This window comes from Triturus cristatus, chromosome 6 (genome assembly GCF_964204655.1).
Source record: "Triturus cristatus chromosome 6, aTriCri1.1, whole genome shotgun sequence".
NCBI classification, from domain to species: domain Eukaryota; kingdom Metazoa; phylum Chordata; class Amphibia; order Caudata; family Salamandridae; genus Triturus; species Triturus cristatus.
The window spans coordinates 1017399808-1017421830 of record NC_140589.1 but is presented as its reverse complement, the minus strand read 5'-3'; positions in this window follow the sequence as shown (position 1 = coordinate 1017421830).

The window sequence follows — 22023 nt, the reverse complement described above, 5'->3', positions numbered from 1 at the left end:
TTCAGGTAGCTATCAAGAGTCCCCAAACCCACGGTCCTTTTGCATGTTTTGGAGTTCATTTTCTACTATGATAGTATACAATAGCGAGCCGTGGGAAACACAACCAGCCCCCTAAGATCACCACTTCAATAATAACAGAAAAGTTGACACAGTATTACCCACTTCGTACAGTCCGTTCTCGAGTGACAGATGGTGTCCCAAAGTCACACGCCAAAGAGAAGGGTCCCAGCCCAGCCTCACTCGGCCTCTGAGGGCCTAAGAGGGCCCGCCCTTTGCCCGGGCTTAGCCCGGCGCCCGCCCGCGCGCGTCCCGCGACGCGGAGGGAGCAGCAGACTTTTAAGCGCCTCCGGGCGCGTGGTAGGCGTCACGAACCGCTTGGGCACCTGGGAGCGGTAGTTCCCCCTCTGTGGGGCCGCGAGATGAAGTGGCGGCGAGAGGAGCCCAGGCAAACAGCGGTAAGGCTACAGATGAGGAGGGGAGGGCACCAACAGCTTCACGGTATTCCCTCGCACACAGTTCTGGCTTCCCGCTCCACCGAGGGAGCAGCAGACTTTTAAGCGCCTCCGGGCGCGTGGTAGGCGTCACGAACCGCTTGGGCACCTGGGAGCGGTAGTTCCCCCTCTGTGGGGCCGCGAGATGAAGTGGCGGCGAGAGGAGCCCAGGCAAACAGCGGTAAGGCTACAGATGAGGAGGGGAGGGCACCAACAGCTTCACGGTATTCCCTCGCACACAGTTCTAATAATCACTTTATCATACAAATTCCTACCTAAGTTCTTATTTCTGCAAATAATACCATGTTAACTAATGTTTTCCCCTGCACTTCTTGTAGGTTTTCATGCACTTACACACAACACTTCATACTTGCATGCATGCTTTTCTTAACCCTCTCACTCACAAAACATGCCACAGAAATCTGAAACATGCTGCACGATAATGTCCCTGACCTACTTTTCCTCACAGAAACATGGCAGAGCCCTGCACTGACGCCTGATATCGCATTCGCCACCACCCCACCCATGGGTACAAGATCGCCAGGCAAGACAGACCTCACAAGCCCAGAAGTGGAATCGCTATCAACCACAAGAACACCACCAGCTACACTACCTTCACGGACACATCATCCCCCAACATGGAACACCTTCTGTTAAAGCTCCACATCACAGCCAACTTCACCCTAAGCAGCATTCTCATCTACAGACCATCAGAACCACCCACCAACTTCACCAACACCTTCACAGACTTTGTCGCACCATTTAAGCTTGATACTAGCAATTGCATACTATTCGGAGACCTGAACTTTCATTTGAAAGACCATGCCGGCTAAACTCAAAAGCACTTATCAAAGACCTTGGAAGCCTGGGCCTCACTCGAGTAAAGGGACCTACCCAAGTCACCGCACACCTCCAGGACCCTACTTTCATCACCTTCGGCCAGATCCGAACCAACGTGCCCAAACTAGTCTCCTGGACAGACCACACCATCAGAAAATTGAGCTGTCCCGGACAAATGCACACACACCACCCCCAGACCAGCTTGCTGAGACCGGAACCGTTTCAAAGAGGAAAAACTGGAATACTGCACCTAACACCCATTGACCCAAACATAGCAACAGCCTCCCAAATGGCATTAAGAATTTCAGCAAGTGGATCACTTCCTGCACTGACTTCCGGGCCCTGCTCAAACACAGCAATACAACAAGATCTTTATCTCAGGCCATTTGGTACATGGAGGATCTCAGATTGATGAAATGCCACTGAAAACAACTAGAACTCAAATGAAGAATGAGCCAGGACAATACAGACAGAAGCACGTTCAAATCCTCCCTAAAATGTTACCACCAAATGATCCAGACTATGAAACGCGATGATCTGGTAGACCGCATCAATGCCAGCAGAAGCAAAGTAATCTTCACCATTGTGAAGGATTTCACCTTACCAGATACCGCTTCCAACTCAATCACCTCCTTGCAGGACCTCTGCAACAATCTCTCTCAATTCTTCAGCAAAACAATTGCAGCAACTTCAACCAGAAAGCAGTACCGACAGACCTTGCCAAACACCTCCTGATCTATCCAGACGACCAATGCTGACCCCATGGCCCATCTTCACGCTAGAAGAAACGGATGCCACCATGAAGTCCATTCACTCATGGGCCCTACTGGATCCTACTCCAGAGACTTGCAACTCGTCAGCGCTATATTCACACCAATTCTGAACGCCTCCATCTTTTCTGCCACCTTCCCAGATGCTTGGAAACATGCAACTGTCCTCCCATTGCTGAAGAAACCCTCCGTGGACCATTCAATGCTCACCCACTGCAGACCAATCTCCCTGCCACCATTCCCGGCCAAGGTCTCAGAAAATCATCAACAGAGGCCTCACTGAATACCTCAATGACTACCAACACCTCAACACTACTAAATATTGTTTCAGACCCAACCACAGTATGGAAACTACCCTCATCGCTGCCAGGGATAACATCCACTTGACTCAGGACAGAGGGGACATGGTGGCCCTCATCCTCCTGAACCTCTCTGCGGCATTTGACAGGGACACATACTCAGATGGTTCTGCTTCTTCTTGACTGGAAGGACTATGTCAGTGAGCCTAGCACCATACACCTCTGATGACCACAACCTCATCTGTGGTGTTGCACAAGGATTCTCCCTGAGCCCAACCCGTTTGAATGCATACATGACCCCTCTAGCGACCACCTCTCTCATGAAATCAACATCATTTAATATGCAGAAAACATATAACTCATTCTGTCCCTAACTGACAAGACGCCCAGTACCAGGACGAACTTCAATGCCTGCATGACTGGAATCGCCCACTGGATGAAGATAAACTGTTTAAAGCTGAAAACCAACAAGACAGTTATCGGGAAGAGCACTTCACTGTGGGAATCTACTTAGTGGCCGACAGAGCTAGACCGGCACTGACCCGCACCACCCACGCCCAGAATCTTGGGGTCGTTATCAATAGAAAACTTGACATGGCTGCCGAAGTCAAAGCCGTCACAACCTTATGCTTCCATACCCTGAAGATGATGCAGAAGATTTTAAAATTTCTCAATCAGAACCCGGAAAACCGCTACACAAGGGGCAGGTCACAAGCAAGATGGACTATGGGTATACCCTCTATTCAGGGGTCAACAAAAAAATCACCAGAAGGCTGAAGAGCATTCAGAATTCTGTGACCAGAACCACTCTTAACCTCCCATCATGCACTCACACCATACCCGAAGGAACACCACTAGCTCGCCATACACAAACAATCACAATTCAAACTCCTCACCCACACTTTCAAGGCAGCATGTAACACTGGCCAAGCATACCTCAACAACTGCATCTGCTTTCACAAATCTTCCAGACACCTCCGCTTGTACAAATTCCTACTTGCACATATCCCACACATATGGAAAACGAGATACAGCTGTTAAGCCTTCTCTTACATCTCTCCTAAAGGGTGAATTGCCTGCAACTACACAGAAGAACCTCCTCCTCACTTCTCGAGTTCTGGAAGAAGCAGAAGTCCTGGCATTTTGAGTATTCCCACTAGTCCACAGGTTTGGCTAGACCTTCACCTGTACACCACCAGGATACCCTCTCAGGTGATAGTTTGATGGCTGATGAGGGCTGTTAGCCTGAAACTGGTCCCAGGATGCTTGTTTCCGGTCCAGGAAAGACATGGCTTGGCAATTCGGGCTGGACTGTTCCCATGAGGCACCGGGGCAAGACTGATTTGCATATAGCTGTGTCTGAACTGGGGTGGCAAAGTGAGCTAAAGAACGATGATGAATTCAACCCAGATCTGTGACTGGGGGTGAGTGTCTGAAAAGTTTCAGTGCTCCGTCCATCATCTCCTTGTGTTTACTTTGTTCGCCCTAAGTTGGAAGGGTATACCCAGACGTGGGTCCCCTGCTCACTTTGCCACTGGATTCAAGCTAGCTTGGCTGATGAGGGCTGTTAGCCCAAAACCGGTAGCAGGATGCATGTTTCCTGTGCAGGGAAGATATGGCTTGGCAATTCGGGCTGGACTGTTTCCATGAGGCACAGGGTCAAGACTGATTTGCATATAGCTGTGTCTGACCTGGGGTGGCAAAGTGAGCTAAAGAATGATGATTTGTGTAACCCAGATCTGTGACTGGGGGCGAGTGTATGAAAAATGTCAGCGCTCCGTCCATCATCTCCTTCTGTTAGCTTTGTTCAAACTAAGTTGGCAGGGTATGCCCAGACGTGGGTCCCTTGCTCACTTTGCCACTTGATTCAAGCTAGCCTGGCTGATGAGGGCTATTAGCCCAAAACCGGTTCCAGGATGCTTCTTTCCGGTCTAGGGAAGACATAGCTTGGCAATTCGGGCTTGACTGTTCCCATGAGGCACAGGGTCAAGACTGATTTGCATATAGCTGTGTCTGAACTGGAGTGGGAAAGTGAGCTAAAGAACGATGATGGATTCAACCAAGATCTGTGACTGGGGGTGAATGTCTGAAAAGTTTCAGCACTCTGTCCATCATTTCCTTGTGTTTGCTTTGTTCGCCCTAAATTGGCAGGGTATGACCAGACGTGGGGCCCTTGCTCGCTTTGCCACTGGATACAAGCTAGCCTGGCTGATGAGGGCTGTTAGCCCGAAACCGGTCCCAGGATGCTTGTTTCCGGTCGCGGGAAGACATGGCTTGGCAATTCAGGCTGGACTGTTCCCATGATGCACAGGGTCAAGACTGATTTCCATATAGCTGTGTCTGAACTGGGGTGGCAAAGTGAGCTAAAGAACAATGATGGATTCAACCCAGATCTGTGACTGGGTGAGTATGAAAGTTTCAGCACTCCGTCCATCATCTCCTTGTGTTTGCTTTGTTCACACTAAGTTTGCAGGGTATGCCCAGACGTGGGTCCCTTGCTCACTTTGCCACTGGATTCAAGCTAGCCTGGCTGATGAGGGCTGTTAGCTTGAAACCAGTCCCAAGATGCTTGTTTCTGGTCCAGGGAAGACATGGCTTGGCAATTCGGGCTGGACTATTCCTATGAGGCACAGGTTCAAGACTGATTTGCAGATAGCTGTATCTGAACTGGGTGGCAAAGTGAGCTAAAGAATGATGATGGATTCAACCCAGATCAGTGACTGGGGGTGAGTGTCTGAAAAGTTTCAGAGCTCCGTCCATCATCTCCTTGTGTTTGCTTTGTTCGCCCTGGCAGGGTATGCCCAGACATGGGTCCCTTGCTCACTTTGCCACTAGATTCAAGCTAGCCTGGCTGATGAGGGCTGTTAGCCCGAAACCGGTCCCAGGATGCTTGTTTCCGGTCCAGGGAAGCCATGGCTTGGCAATTCGGGCTGGGCTGTTCCCACGAGTCACAAGGTCAAGACTGATTTGCATATAGCTGTGCCTGAACTGGGGTGGCAAAGTGAGCTAAACAACGATGATGGATTCAACCCAGATCTGTGACTAGGGGTGAGTGCTTGAAAAGTTTCAGCGCTCCTTCCATCATCCACTTGTGCTTGCTACAAATCTGCATACCATAACATAACATATTGAGAGTTTGCAGTAAATTGATGGGTTGCCTAATGCAAGGGTATGACACCTAAAACATAAAAACTTTTGATTAACCTTGAGCTTTGAAGAAAATGTTACCAAACTCATCACTTAAGGATACATGTAATCCATTTACCACGTAGGGGGATTTCTACACCTGAATGTGCCGTCACATAATTCCAGTATGTTTATGCCGCATGGCCTAAAATTAACTGGTAAAGTGGAGCGTGCAGAATAAGCGCCCAGCTCTGTCACACTAAAACTTCAGCTAAGATGATGCTATTGGTATTTCTCTGGCCATAGCAAATTGGTGTAGTGAAACTGTCCTCTTGAACTATCAGGAGTCCACAGGATTGGACAGCAATAATCCTGCTCCTTATGCTGCGCCTTAATAGTGTTTAGGTTTTGCCTACAAGACAGAATTTAGCTGTCCGTGGGTGAAACTCTACATTGGGCTTACATTCGACTTATAGCCTGCCCATTGCTTACCAGTGGTTTGGTTAGGTCAGCCAATGAGAGAAGGCAGCAGTGCCTCATTCCTCACAATTGGGGATGGGTCAGTGAGACTGCTGACCCCACCCCACTCTGTGATGCAGTGTCACTGATTGACACCCTGCCCTGAGTACTTCTGGGCTTACAACTGAAGTACCAAAGTCTGAGTCAGTCAGGCACCCTCCCCCTTGTCATGAGGAGCAGGGCCTCCAGGCCCTTTTGCCCGGCTGAGGAGGTCACACCCACAGGTTTTGAAATCCTGAGCTTGGCAGAGTTCATCTCAGGCAGCCAGGAGCCCCCACATTTAGCTCATGTCTAGCTCCTGGCTGCTTAACCTGAACAAGAAGAGTTTCTGTCAGGCTGACCTTTGCTCAATCTGACAGACTGACAGTCTGACAGATGCTCTCCTTTTCCGGAAAAAGTTGTGGGGCATGGCCCCTTTGACCGTATGAATGGGCCGCGGCTGAAGTAGATGTAATAAGCTTAGCTAGAAATACTTCAATTGTCTGAGGTTTTACAGCAAGGAAGATATGTAAGGGCAATGGAGACAAGAATCTTCCTGGAAGCTCCAGGCATTATATAAAGGGGGGGCGGTCAAAAAAGGTACTTTTTTGTTTAAAATGGACATAAAAGTTCTAGAGTTACAATCAAAGTGACCGAATGTGGGGGATAATGAAACAGAGTCCACGCCTAACTTTCTAAGAAAATTAGATACATTGGACTTGACCAGGACCTCTCTGGCAAAGTTGCAGCAGCAACTTTTTGAATTTTGTATTGGTTAGTAGGAATCTGGGCCTCTTAATAAAATCATTAATAAAATTTAGCACCCTGGCTATATGAAATTAATTTTTATTAGCGCCTTATCAATATATATTTTGTGTTGTGTTAAAAATTAAGTTCCAGTAAGTATATTCCACATTTCTTTCAATTCAAAATTAGCATTATGCTCTTTTAGCAGTTTTGTGAAGTGATTGACGCTGCCATATATAATACAGTATAGTCAACTGAAACCAATGGCACTGTAGTACAAGCATGTATTTACTGTGGGAATTTAAGCTAAACAAGAAACTCTTGTCCCTGGACGATTAATGTGATAAATCTGCAGTTACTGGGTTGGTAGTCATGAGCGAAAGCTGAGATAGTCCTTCAACGTTACCAATGTTCCATTCCTTTTTTTCACTTTTTACAAATAAATATAGATAAGGCAACTTCTGGCCATATTCATGAATAAAATTCAGTACAACTGGAAAAACGAAGAACATATTTAAGATACCTTAAAAAAAACAATCCGTTCTCCCTAATTTATAGTTACTAAAATATTTATAGCACAATCTGTAAAGTATGTATTGTTTTTGTACATAGGCATTTTTATGAACTTTCTTGATTTGCCATTCTATATCTAAGACACCACAGACATACATTGTGACCTATTTTTACTTTCTTAAGTTTGGATGTTCAGATTTTTTACATGTCCATTTCCGATATCAAGGATTTAGCAACCATCAGAACTAAACTTTCCTCTAGATTAACTGATTACTGCAATAATCCTTTCATGCTTTCAAACATGATTACACTCATTTTCGCTAATACTTACCGACAGATTAGGGAACTACCATGGACCCCAGATTTGTTCCCTTTGTTACCAACTTGTTCATTGTTTGGTATGAGTGGGGGTATGCCCGCGCCTATGATGTCAGCATATACATGGAAAAATTGGGTCTGGCGATGGCAAAAATATTTTTATGGCATTGTTAAAATAGTAATGCTTCATGAATATGTTGCTTTTTTTAAAACTGTATGACATCAAGTTTTGAACGACATATTATTGGATGCCCAGACACAAAATATAACTGGTTCCTTAAGGAATTATTCCTGTTCACTAGTTTTCTTAATCTCTTTACTTGTGTTTTAACCAAGATGTATAACATTTTGAGAAACATGTGCCTCTTCTACACAGTATTGATGCCCTCACATCCTCTATTACTAACCACTTAAATATAATGTTTGAATGGCAATGAATCTCAAAACTGTGTTTGAGTTGTTTCCTAAAGAAATATCATCTAGGGGATTACAACCATCACCTCGAGTCTTCTTTACGCGTAGATCATGTAGCTCTTAGAGACGTGGATTGCAAAAGGCTACCAACTTTCAAATTTAAGGCTGTGGTACATAAGGGATCAAACACTTCTTTAATTGTCAAACAACAAATGTGGTTAAGATCATTACTGGGCCTTACAATAAGGTATACACTGCCAATATAGTGTGACCAAATATAATAGACCATTTGTGTCACATTAAGATAGAACACACCAATATTCTTTAGGTTTATTCCAATTCCAATTCCAAAAATTCTTTATTTCGGTCATATAGACCATAAAAGATGCAGTAAAAACATTACAAACTTTAAACATTTTTAAAATACATTTAAATAAAATCAACTCTCCCAGCGAGGAGTAATTTAAAATTGCATTTAGACTGTTCTTTAAAAAGTTCAGGGGGCTTCAGACAATTTTTTCTTTCTGATCAACCATATGGCCATAAGAAATTTGGAAACAGCAAACACAATGTGGCCCAGGGTACTGGTTTTCAAAATCCTGTATGCTTGCGCGTACTCTCTGAACCCCAGGTTCTTACAGAGTGGTGCTATCCAATATTTTCTGGGCCTTTGGTATGCAGGGCACACAAACAAAATGTGGGGGTCGTCTTACACATAGTTGTTACAACAGGGACAAGTTTTATCGCCCCCATTTGCCCACTTCGAGGTGTATGAATTGATAGGTAGTGTGCTATACCTCCATTGAACAAACAGTTTCCTTGCCAGGATGGGAAAGATAAAATCCATAAAAGGTTCAAAAACATAAGAATTTTTGGATTCTAAAAATCGCAAGGTTAGGGTGCCGCTATTTTGAGCGTCCGACAAATGTGCAAGGGACCTGGCTTTGTAGATTTGTGCGAGAGCTTTGCGCGAGATTGTACGGCAACCTCGTGCTGGGTCCTCCCACAGGGCACGGAGATTAATGGCAGATAGTTCATTTTCCACGAAGGTGAGCCAGGGGATTTTGGCACTGGAGTTTAAACTCATGACATGGGTGAGATCCTCCCTATAATGATGGAGTTCGTCCGTAGACCAGAGCCTGTGCCAAAACTTCACTGGCTTAGACACAAGCTCCTCTGCAATAGGGGGGAGACCCATGTCCATTCTTAGGGGCTGGAGTGGCGTGGCGCTTGGAAGGACTAGAAGGCGCCTTAAGAAGCTATTTTCCACTATTGATAGGCCCTTCACCGTTTTATGTCCCCATAGCTCACTGCCATACATGGCCGCAGCCTTGGCCTGGGTCTTGTAAGTTTCAAGGGCCGGGCTTATGGGCTTGAAGGAAGAAGTGTTAGCCACTTTCAGGATTGCACCCGACAGTTGGGATAATTTGGCCTTGGATCGTACTATCTGTCGATCCCATGCCAAATTCTCCTGCAGTGTGACCCCCAGATATATAAAGGTAGACACCCTCTCAAGACTAATGGTCCCCAAGGTAGGATTGGGCCTAGTTTTTGGTGGTGGGTTGAAGATCATGAACTTGGTCTTCTCTGTGTTCACCTCCAGCCCGTGCTGATGACAGAAAAGACCAAATCCATCCAGGATCCTCTGGATCCCCATGGGGGATTTTGAAAGGAGGAGGGTATCGTCGGCAAACATAATTGCCGGTACCCTCCTACCTGCCAAACAGGGGGCGTCGTTGTCCTTAACGTTTTCCAGGTGGGAGATGACGTTATTAATAAATAGACAAAACAGGGTCGGTGCCAGGACACAACCCTGCCTCACACCTCGACGCACAGGGAACCTGGATGAGAGTCTACCATCTTTCCCACACCTGACTTGCGCATAGTTGTTCTCATGCAGCCTGACCAAGATGTTAAGTAGCTGTGGGGGGATTCCCAACTTTTCCAACACCTCCCAAAGTTTCCTGCGCGGGACTAGGTCAAAGGCTGACCTCAGATCCACGAAGACCATGTACAATCTCCCGCCCTCGATCCTCACCGTCTTCCAGTAGAGGAGAACTAGGCGGAAGATCTGGTCCATGGTCGATGTGTTTCTCCTGAAGCCAGCCTGCAGGGGACTCAAGATGTTATTTTCCTCCACCCAGTCTAATAGATGGTTCAAAATAAGACGCGCAAAAAGCTTTTGGGGAACATCTATCAGGCTAATGGGCCTATAATTTACAGGACTCAAAGGGGACCCTTTCTTATAAATTGGAACTATTTCAGCCCCTAGCCAAGAGGAAGGGATCGCCATACCTCCCAGAATAGCATTGAAAAGGACAAGAAAGTACGGGGCCCAAATGTCAGGGTGGTATCTGAACAAATCACCGGGTAGCTTATCCAGCCCCGGTGCCTTCCCCAGCGCTAAGCCCTCCAGTGCTAGCTTCACCTCCCCCATAGAAAATTCCAAGGCCACATCTGGCAGACAGGGGGACTCCACCACCATCCCTTCCGGCCAGAGAGTGGTTTCTTGATATAGTGACCCAAAGTGAGCCTCCCAAATAGAGGGGGCGATGTTGGGTTCTACTGCAGATACCAGATCCCCTGTTCCATTGTTTACCAGAGCCCAAAATTTCCTAAAGTCTTTGGATTTAAGGGCTTCAGACAGGTCGTGCCAATGACTCCAATCCCACTCTGCCCTTGCGTTGGCCAGTACTAACTTATACCCCCTCCTAAGGGCAGCAATCTTCACCTTATCCCTACCCTCTTTAATTGCGGAAAGAAGCTCGGACTTAGTTTTCCTGCAAGTGGAGGTGTACCAAGTTGGAGCACGAGTCTTATTCCTTCTAGTAGGCAGGGCCGGATTGAAGACATCTGCAAGGTCCCTCACTAGGGCCTGGTGAATGTCAAATAGTCTCTCATTGTAATCTGAGGGTCTAGATTGGTTAATGAGAGCATCCACCTCCTGGAACCTAGGGAGTGCAATGCCATAGAGGTTTTTTAAAGCTTCTTCTTTGTCAACTAGCTTCCCCCATTTGACTCGGCGCCTACTTGTAGTTAGTAATAAGTCTCCCTGGCCGATCGCAAGGTCGGTAGTTGGCTTCCCTATGGCAGGGGCTGGATGCTGGATCTCCAAGCGAAGGGAATTGTGGTCACTATCTGTTCTCGAGATCACTCTAAAATCTAAGACTTTGGGCCACAGGGAAATATCTATAAAAATATAGTCCAACCTTGACTCATGGCCCTTTTTGTTGAAGGTGCACACCGAAGGAGTGTCGGAAGGGGTGCGCCCATTACACGCCCTCAGTGCAAAGTTCAGGGTGAGAGAGGTAAGTTGTACAGCCAACGGAGACCAAGCTTTGGGGTAAGGTGATGAGGAAGGAGGGACTCCCCAATGGTCGTCCTCGGCAGTAAAGGCACCCTCCGTTAGGCCCTCCAGGGGTTCAAAGTGGCAGTTAAAATCTCCTCCCATCACTATTTTCAGGTTACCCGTCAATTGCCCTAAAAAAGATGAGAGATCAGCTAGGGTGGGGGATTCTTTACCCACAGCGACTGGTCGGGAGTAGACATTAACAATAGCCCATATACTTTTATCAGGCCATCTGAGGAGCACACACTGAATGTCCGGTGAAAGTGTGTCCATCCCATCCACCTGACACCCAATGTGGCTCCCCACCCAGATTGCCAAACCTCCCGAAGGTCTCCCTCTCCCATTCGATTTTGCAGGGATTTCAAAAATATCGTATCCCCTCCTGAGCTGTGGTACCCTAGCCCATGTCTCTTGGAAGAGGAGTATGTCACTTTTACTGATCAAAATTTCCCACTCCGGGGTATCCACCTTACTTGTGATACCAGCTACATTCCAGGACAGGATAGTCAAACCTGAACCTTGGAATTGGGGACCTTCTTCACTTAGTGCAGACGGGATATCATGTGCAGAATCACCCAAGTCACCCAAGCCGGTGGTAATGGGCGACCTAGTGGGTACTTCAGCAACCTCCACCAAGTGCGCTACAGCGACAGTTATTGTGTTTGGTGGATCCTCATCTAAAGCTTGTGTGCTTCCCAGTGTGGTCCCCCCGTCATTTACATGGGCCAGGCACCTTTGTTTATTTACCGGAACAGATGTACCTTCCCCCCCGAGTGTAGACCCATGGACAGAATTTATTGGGTGTTGTGGGATGTCCCCCCTTATTGGTCAATCTACTAGGTCCAGACAGGAGAATCTATTCTGAAGGACCAGATTACCATGGGCGGGCAATAAGTTGTGCTTTGGTCTGTACCGTGAACCATCTACGGCAAAGCCCACTCTGGTCCAACTCCGTTCCCTCCCCACTACTAAGTTGGAAACATTTGGGTAGAAGTGTGAGAGAGACACCACGTCTATGTTGGATTTAACCGGCCTTACCAGCCAGTTGCAGATGTAAGGAGCAACCAGTGGGCTTTTAAAACTAATTATGATACAGTCACCTGCCCTATTTTTGGTGGTGATTCCAATCCATGGGATCCTTCTAACCATTAGCACATCACCTTTGATGTTAGGAGGGAGGGGCCTATTAATATTAAGCCAACTAATTACCTTGTTACGAAGTGAGTCCTGTGGCTCTTTGGAGTCACCAGTGAGCTCGGGAACTCCTACCATAATCGCTGTGTAGGGCACAGCCTCAGGGGGCAAATTAACCACCCTGCGCCTAGTATTAGGACTAATGGGGCTACCAATATATGCATCATTAGCACACCCCCCACTCATTGGGGGGGTAATGTTGGGTGCTTGGATCTTCTGGGTGCCGGGACAGGGGGCCTAGACATATGTAAAGAGGGCAATGGGGGAACATGGCTACCTGTAACACTATCTTGTGCCCCAGCCGGGACCTGTATACTTGTTCCAGCAGTAGATGGTACACTCACTGCAGGATCCCGGGGAACCGTCTGTGCGCTTGGACCCAACCCCCTGCTAGGACTATTCCTGCTGTGTGCATCCTCTATAGCCTTGAGTCTAGTAACTATGGAATCCAATTTTACAGACAGGGGCTCCAACATGCTCCTAAGGATATCCCTAAAAGAGCCAATCAGAGCCTCCGCCGTATTTAGAGGATCTCTGCCAAATATGAACGGGCCAGAACACCCAGGTACCTCTTTGGCTAATAGCGAGTCTGATGGATCAGACCCAGTTCCCGGAGAGGAAACCACGGGAGGAGCCGGGTTGTCTAAGCTATCATCTAGTGTTGGGTTGGTTTTATCCACTTTGGCCCTTTTTGCCCCTCTAAGTTTCCTTAACCTTTTCCTTTTTGGAGGATAGTCGACTCTACTACCTACGGAGTCTGTTGGCGCTACAACTTGCCCATCATCCTGTACCTTAGCCATTTCCGCACAGTTAATGTGCGGAGAGGTCTCCACCACCCCCGAGGGACACAGAGACTCACTATCCCTCCGTAGATTAGACGGAGTCCTAAGTTGTTGAAGGACTGTCTCAATTGTCTGATCGATACTATCCATAAGAGACAGATGGGTGGCGTCAAAGGGTATGGGGGTACTAGCATCAATGGATGAAGAGTCCGAGGGGACCATTGAGACTGAGACATTTTCTAAATTTACCTCAAGGAGAGTGTCAGATGCTATGCGACCTTTATTGGCCGCAGCACTAGTCTTCTGAAAGAATTTATCCAGTGTGCTAGAGCACTGTTGGGTAGCCTTACTCCTGGATACTCTAGTAGCCATGGCGAGAGGAACAATCAAAGCCGCAGGCTGATGGAGTATGGAAGTGAGCCTTAAGACAGGGACAACTTTAGAGAGGGGGCCCGGTCCGGTCTCTGCCGGCCTCTAACGGCCTAAAACGGCCCGCTCTTTGCCCGGTCTTCGCCCGCTTCCTCGTCCGCGCGCGTCCCGCGTACGCGTTCAGGGCGGGGTTAAAGTAGAGGAGGAAAGAAGGGGGCGGGAAGAGGAACCAGGTGCGCGCGGTGGACGGCGCAAGCACTTCTGGACCTCGCAGTCCCGCTCCCTATGCAGGTAACAGCTAAGGCACTCCCCCAGCCGAGATGACCGAGCCGCAATGCTCCCAGGCCACGCAGAGGGACTTGAAGAGGGCTCCGCTACTGCTATTGCCCCTCCGACAACAAGAACACTGTCCGCACTCCCTCCTCTTCACGAGCGGCACCCGCGCCAGCGGGGGCCGCGAGGAGTTAAGTAAGCAACCAGGAGGGTCCAGGGAGGGTCCAGGGAGGTCCGAGGGAGAAGGGGGCGGGAAGAGGAACCAGGTGCGCGCGGTGGACGGCGCAAGCACTTCTGGACCTCGCAGTCCCGCTCCCTATGCAGGTAACAGCTAAGGCACTCCCCCAGCCGAGATGACCGAGCCGCAATGCTCCCAGGCCACGCAGAGGGACTTGAAGAGGGCTCCGCTACTGCTATTGCCCCTCCGACAACAAGAACACTGTCCGCACTCCCTCCTCTTCACGAGCGGGTGATGGTTTATGGTTTATGGTTTATGGTTTTGTGAATACTATTCTGTTTTTGGGGTTGAAAACATCAACTTTTGTGTCTGAAACAGTTTCCCTTTTGAGATTATACGAAGTCGAATACCAATGATTAGTCCAATACAATGCAGTAGAATTGGGTTACAATCTGGATTCGGGGATGTATATTGTTTTAGGAATTTATAAGTGTTTACATTTTTTTATATTAACAAGGTTTATACTTTTTTACTTACACAGATATTTCAAAGCTATCGTGGTTTATTCCATATATTCTATATTTATTCCCTAGGTATATGCAAGTGGCCATTACCTTAAAAATAACATGCATTATTTGACTGTGCTAACAATATTTTTTCGAATGCTTCTGGCATTGCAACTAAAATACCTTGACATGTTGGTTGCTGGAGAGTGAATTCTACAAAATATTGAAATAAATAATAAATATTAGGGTGCATTGGTTATGCACTACATCTCAATGTTTCTTTAACCAAAATGATGTGGAAGTTTCATTCCAGTAACTACGTCACGCAGTTGATACTCTGATTTGGCTGGGTGGGCTAAAACAGATCCTATGGTGAAAATAATAACAATAGGAACACTAATCCAAGCACTAATAATAAAATGTCACCAATAATCTTTTGTTTCTCGCTTGTTTTTGCTTGCTTTAATGTGAATGCCTTCAAAGAGTTTGATATGACACAATACAACTAATGCTAGTGACGTCAATATGTACGGTAATACAGATGTACGTATGGTAAGAGTACACTCAGACACTTCTGGACTGTAACAAAAAACACTCTCACACACACACACACACACACACACGCACGCACGCACGCACGCACACACACACACACACACTCTCTCTCTCTCTCTCTCTCTCTCTCTCTCGGTTTCTCGTACTTACAAAGACTTATGTGCAGCAAAACCTACCTGGTTAGTTTGTAGAAATGAACACAACTAGACTTTATCACATTGTAACAGCGGTTTGAGTTTGAATGCTAGACATAGCAAACGTACTGTTTTCAAAGATTTAAAATATTGCCCGGAAAACATCAGAACAAAGGCTAAGTGATTAAGAGCAAGGAAACAGATCTAACAAACTCCATTTTGACAGTTAAATTATTCAATCACTGCCCCCCCCCAAAAAAAAATAAGCATTGGAAAAGCCAATAGGCCTCGCCTATACAAGAGCTATTGGCTTTGGCAATGTGTTTTACCATGTTGTGGCTGCTGTTCGGCATGGCTAAAATTTAGTGGTGTGGTGTGTCGTAGAGTGGAGTGGGGGAGCAGAGTGTCGTAGAGTGGATTTGCTGGAGTACACTGCCATAGAGTGGAGTAGGGGGAGTAAAGTTTTGTAGAGTTCAGTAGAGGGGAGTACAGTTCAGTGGTTCAGTCGCAGAGAGTGTCATAGAGTGGAGTGGTGTAGTGTGGAGTGGAGTAGATGAAATAGGGTAGAGAGGGTTGAAGTGGACTGAGGTAGTGGGGTAGAATGGATTGGAGTAGAGTGAGGTGGATTGGATTGAGGGTGTGGGGTGGTTTAAGGGGAGTGGGGTTGATTGGGGTGGGTGGACTGGATGGGGTGGTTTGGAGTGGGGTGGACTGAAATAGGGTGAGGTGGATTGGAGTGGGGTGGGGGTGGATTGGATTGGATTGGGGTGAGGTGGATTGGAGTGAGGTGGAATGGGGTGAAGTGGATTGGAGTGAGGTGGATTGTAATGGGTTGATTGGATTGGAGTGGCATGGACTGGACTGGAGTGGGGTGATAGCACTAGAGTGGAGTGTATTGGAGTGGAGTGCTGTGGGGTGGACTGAACTGGGATGGATTGGATTGGTATGGGGTGGATTTGGGTGAGGTGGATTGGAATGGGGTGGATTGGAGTGGGCTGTATTGGATTTAGGTGGATCGGAGCTAGGTAGATTGGGGTGGGGTGTATCAGATTTGGGTGGGGTGACTGCACTGGAGGGGGGTAAATTGGACTATAGGCAGGTGGGGTGGACTGGAGTGGGGTGGATTGGAGTTGGTACATTGGATTTAGGTAGGGTGGATTAGACTGGGGAGGGGTGGGTTGGAGTGAGGTGGGTTGGAGCGAGGTGAATTGGATTGGAGTGAAGTGGATTGAGGTGAGGCAGTTTGGGGTAAGGTGGATTGAGGGAGGTAATTGGGGTGAGGTGGATTGGAGTGAGGTGGGGTGGACTGGATTGAAGTGGGGTAGATTGGATTAGGTGGGGTGGATTGGAGTGAGGTGGAATGGGGTGGAGTGGATTGGAGTGAGGTGGATTGTAATGGGGTTGATTGGATTGGAGTGACGTGGACTGGAGTGGGTGACAGCACTAAAGTGAAGTGGATTGGTGTGGAGTGCTGTGGGGTGGACTGGACTGAGGTGGATTGGATTGGTGTGGGGTGGATTTGGGTGAGGTGAATTGGAGTGGGGTGGATTGGATTGGAGTGGGGTGTATTGGATTTAGGTAGATTGGAGCGAGGTAGATTGGGGTGGGGTGTATTGGATTGGGGTGGGGTGACTGCACTGGAGTGGGGTAAATTGGACTATAGTCTAGTGGGGTGGACTGGAGTGGGATGGATTGGAGTAGGTAGATTGGATTTAGGTGGGGTGGATTGGAGTGAGGTGAGTTGGAGTGAGGTGGATTCGGGTGAGGCAGTTTGGGGTAAGGTGGATTGGGGTGAGGTGATTGGGGTGAGGTGGATCGGAGTGAGGTGGATGGAGATGAGTGGATTGGATTGGAGTGAGGTGGATTAATTTGAGGTGGGGTAGATTGGAGTGGGGGGAAATGCCTTTGTGTCTACCCGCATGTTCCTGTCACGAGATCAGGTGCTTGGCATTAAATGATAAACTACTAGTATAGAGAGTAAGTCACTTGGAAGTGAGAGAAGGTGACTTGTACCAGCAAACCGGGCAGCTTTAATGTATTTTAATAATACTATGCCAGTTGTCTGTTTCCACAGATTTTCCAAGCAATAATCCCCTCATGAAGTGCAGCTAACAGGGGTGACGGCACTTCAACTAATAAAACTTATTACATGCGAATACAATTAAAGCCCTTCGTCAGCAGAATCACAGTACTGTAAAGTAACAGATATATAAAGTGTGGAACCACAGGCAGCAGGTACCTGCTCTGGGAAGCCCTCTCATAGGCAACAGAGGGAAGTCTTAGTGCAGCACTGCCATACACCACCATTTTGAGCTAGAGGTCTCAGCTTTTTACACAATACACTTAGCATAACTGTGCATCTCTCGTTAACACTGTCGGCAAGAACTGCCCGCAGCTGTATTAGTTTCCTTAGGTACACAAACCCAGCCACACTTGTGGCAGTGCTTGGGTAATGTAGACAGTTTCCCACGTGCTTTCATGTTATGTTATGTAATGTTATGTTAAATAATTTATAAAGCGCACGGTTACCCTAGGGTGTCCTGGCGCTGTTACCAATCACTTAAGAAGCTACAATAACCAGCGAGCGGAGAGAAGCGCAATCATTTAGAGGGTAAATAGCCATTGGTTGCGAATGGCACAGCAATCAGCTGCAAGGAGCAAACACAAACTAAACATTAAACTAAAACAAAGATTATATCAAAGCTATTGAAGCAACACAGAAATGAATTGGGGCAGTCACAAGGTGACAGGGTGTAGCACCTGTACCAGTATACACTGTTGTCACTCCCTGTGCACAAGCGCTGCATTACATGTTCATTTAATTGCTACTTCAAAGGCAAATCGGTCTCTGAGGACAAACAAGTAAAACAATGTACTACAAGATTTTAATCAACTTTACCAGAGTCTACTCCACAGTGTGTTCTAGGAGCACAAAAGAAGCAATGAGGGACATGAATGCAGCATAAAATAGTAAGAGGGCCTGGGTGGGGTTTAAGAAACAGGAGGGCGGGGAGAAGCACACGACAAGAATAGGGGGAGCGGTGGAGGGCAGAGGGTGTGGCCTTAGGAGCGGCCTGCTGACTGTGGAACTGGAGACCTGGGTTGAGTCCTGGCGTCGGCCCAACGGCTTATGATTCCTGGCACAACCTAAAAAAAAAAAAATGAAGGCCACTGTGTGTAATGTGACTGATGGTGAATGTAAAGTACTCCAATGGTCTGATGTTGCTCAACATCCCGTGATTCTGCGCACATCCTTAAGAAGCCTTAAAAATGCAATAGGTCTCGCCTTTCATCAAGTTAAAGCCATTTGCTTTGCTATACAATACAATTAGCAAAGAAAATGGCTTTAACTTAATCAAAGGCGAGACCTATTGCATTTTCAATGCTTGTTGCTCTACAGCCACAGGCATCTTTTGAATTCCAATCACCTCTCAAGTTCTATGATGGAGTGTCCGGTCTGTTCCTCAGGCTGCCAATATAGCCAGCTTCACCATGCATAGCAACATCATGATCATCTTTCCTCTTGGGGACTGTGGGAGAACGTGGGTCTGTCCGCCAACACAAGTATTATATATGCTTGGGAGTCGGAGGATGTTGCCCGGGAACATGGAATCAATATCGTCCAAGACACCCTGTAAGTATTTCGTGAAATTGGGCAGCGTGACAGCAGATGGAGAATGCACTGTTCCCCCCTCAAAACTTCCAACCCACTCTGCAAGTATGTAAGTATGTGTTCTCCCTGGAGGACAGTACTGGCATGTAGTAATTTGTATTAATGTCTCTTTAAGCGCCGTACTTGAGGCAGTTACCTTCACCCTCCGAGAGACTGAGTTCCATTTCTGAAGCATCAACATTCCACCCAGCTTATCCTCCTAGCTATTCTTCCTGTGACTGGGCTGTTTAAGAGTTTATACATTTCAGATAATACTTGCTGATCTCCTGATGTCATTGTCAGCCACGTTTTGAATGGCAGAAGCAGTTTACTGGCCACTGCCTTAACTTTGTGTGTTAGCCAGTGTCAGATTTGGAAAGGTCATTTACCCTTCGGGGTCATACAGATCACCAATCATTTGACAACCTGTCTGCTAACAGACAGCAAACTCTGCTCCCTTTTATGCTGGGGTAAAATCTGCAATGCCAATTACAAATGTAACTAGTTATGGGATAGTGGAGAGCCCTCTCTTAATCACAGCAGTGCCCCAAGTCACAAATGTAGCTCTCATTACTGGTAAGGGGTACAGGCCCCGTACCCTGTCCTTCCGAAACCAAGAAGTGTTCCATACATGTATCCCAAGGATCGTCTAGTTCTGGAAACCTCAGTCCTTCCTCCTCAGTCAGTCGATACTTTTTTTTTGCGGTCACTCTAGGTCCCTTCAAGTATATTAAGCAACGTGCACACCTTTCATAGTGGAGACACCACTCGCCCATTCCAAGATTAAATGTACTGCAGCCAACAAGTTATTTAAAGCGAAGATTGGCAAAATGCTCCAGCGCATACAAAATGGAGAGGCACCAGGTTTTATTGTGCTGATCTCACCATGTAACACAGCAAATGCATCACTTTCAACACCCACTTCGCCAATTACTTGGCAATCCTGCTATATTCACCAAGAGCATCTTATAAGACAAGCAGAGTGCATCACCTCAGCACTGATGTTGAAGGACATCGCTTGTGAAGCTCTCATGACAATTTTAAATATGATCAGCATTTTCCTCACCCAAGACGCCTTCTAGCATCTTTGCGGGGCAGTTGGACTGGGCTCCTCATGAATAATCCAATCTTGAACCATGACAGTCTTGCCAATTGCCTGATCAGCCATGTATCTTTTATAGGAAGATCAAAGAAGGTAATTCACCAGCTGCATAAGAAACATTTAAAACAATGGCCAATACAGGACTTTCAGTTTGCGATCAGGCCCAAACGAAACACTGAATCTATCATTATTTAAGTGGTCCTTTCTGTATTTTTCTTCACAGTCTACCACCAAACCCTATAGAAAGAACTTGGTAAATCCATCCTATAAAGGTACTTATCAAACCATAATAATAGAGTCCAACTCGTTTTATCGTTTCCAAATCTGAACACATCCGAAAACCTCAATGCTCCATCCTTTAGTTAGTGAGCTTCGACTACTACCTGGAGCCCCTTGGAGATGTATTGCTGATGAACCACATCAACACTGACAAGCAGGCATACAACACTGTGTTTAACCTGAAAGTCTTTAGGTCATTACATCAATCTTCAAAATTCTGCTTTAAAAATCAAAATTTGTGCTCATCTACCAAAGCTGTAATAAACAAGACTGACTGTCAAAACCTAGTCTAGTATGTTCCACTCCACAACCTACAGAACATGCCGAACACTTGGGTTTTGGCACAGACGTGAACCTCGCTTTGAGGCCACACTGCACACAACTAAATACACCTGCCAATAATTAAATCAGTTCCACATAATTTAGGCCGGCCTACTACTACCAGATTTCTGAACTATCATTAAGGCATTGAACAGGTCTCTCTTGACGACAGTGGCAGTCTCTTGCTGTCTGGCACCCCCAAGATTCACTCATCTGCCTTAAGGAGTTTTCTCCACAGTGAGGTCCATCTACTGCAGGTTCACCAGAATTACACTCAGACCTACACTGTTTTCCTATGGTGTGCCTACGTCACATGTCCTACTGCTTCATCTGCAACGCAATCCACTGAAGCACAACACAATCTTTGACAAACAGATGAAGACTTCCAGCGGATCCAGTAAATCCTACGGGCTTGAGAGAAGAAACTCAAACAAGGAAAGAACTAGCTGTTTGGCCTTCTTCTGCTAAGAGTTTACACTTTCAAATAAAATGCATACAGCACTGGTCTTCAACAAGACCCCCAGAGGGCAGCAAAGTGGTGAGGATTGGAATGTTCCCACTGTAGTAGAAAAGCACAAAAGAGAATTGGAAAAAAAAACCTTTTCCATCTTAATAATACACGTTTCACCTATTTTCTACCCCATAACTCACCCGGCGCACAGTTCTATTCCCGATATTACACCAATCAGAAAAAGCTACATTGCTCAGCCCAAAAACAACATTCACTCAAGGTTTCACCTTTTCACTCTCCTGCTTCCCTTGCAGTAGGCCCAGTACGTACACTTTAGTAAACTATTGAGGAAGCCCATGCGGCCAACGGGAGACATAAGTGTAAAGTTTAATTTAGATGTAAAACTATCATGGCCCTAAATATACCTGCAGACACATGTGAAGAGTGGCATGATTCCCTCAACACTAAATTGCGAGCACCCTTCCACGTGTACACGGGGGGAAAAGTTTCAAAGTCAGCGATCTACATAAAAAAATGATAGCATTAAAAGCTGTGCTCCGTTGTAGGTAAAAAGACTGTTACGCAACAGGAGAGCAACCAAGACATTTGAGACTGGGGAAAATAAAGATAAAAATATCAAAAACTTTGTTTGCATCGCTCACTCATCATCGGACTCCAGAAAGGAAAGCAGTCATGCGCGTGATGGAGTGGTTCCGTCATGCACGTCGGTCGCGCTGTGCGGATGACGGAACCACTCCGTCACGGCCCCGCCCACGCGCGAACCCTTCAGCACAGCGCGGTAATCCGCGCCGCGCTGTAGGGGTTAACTTTTGATGAGCTCACCTCACCGCCAGAGTGTCCA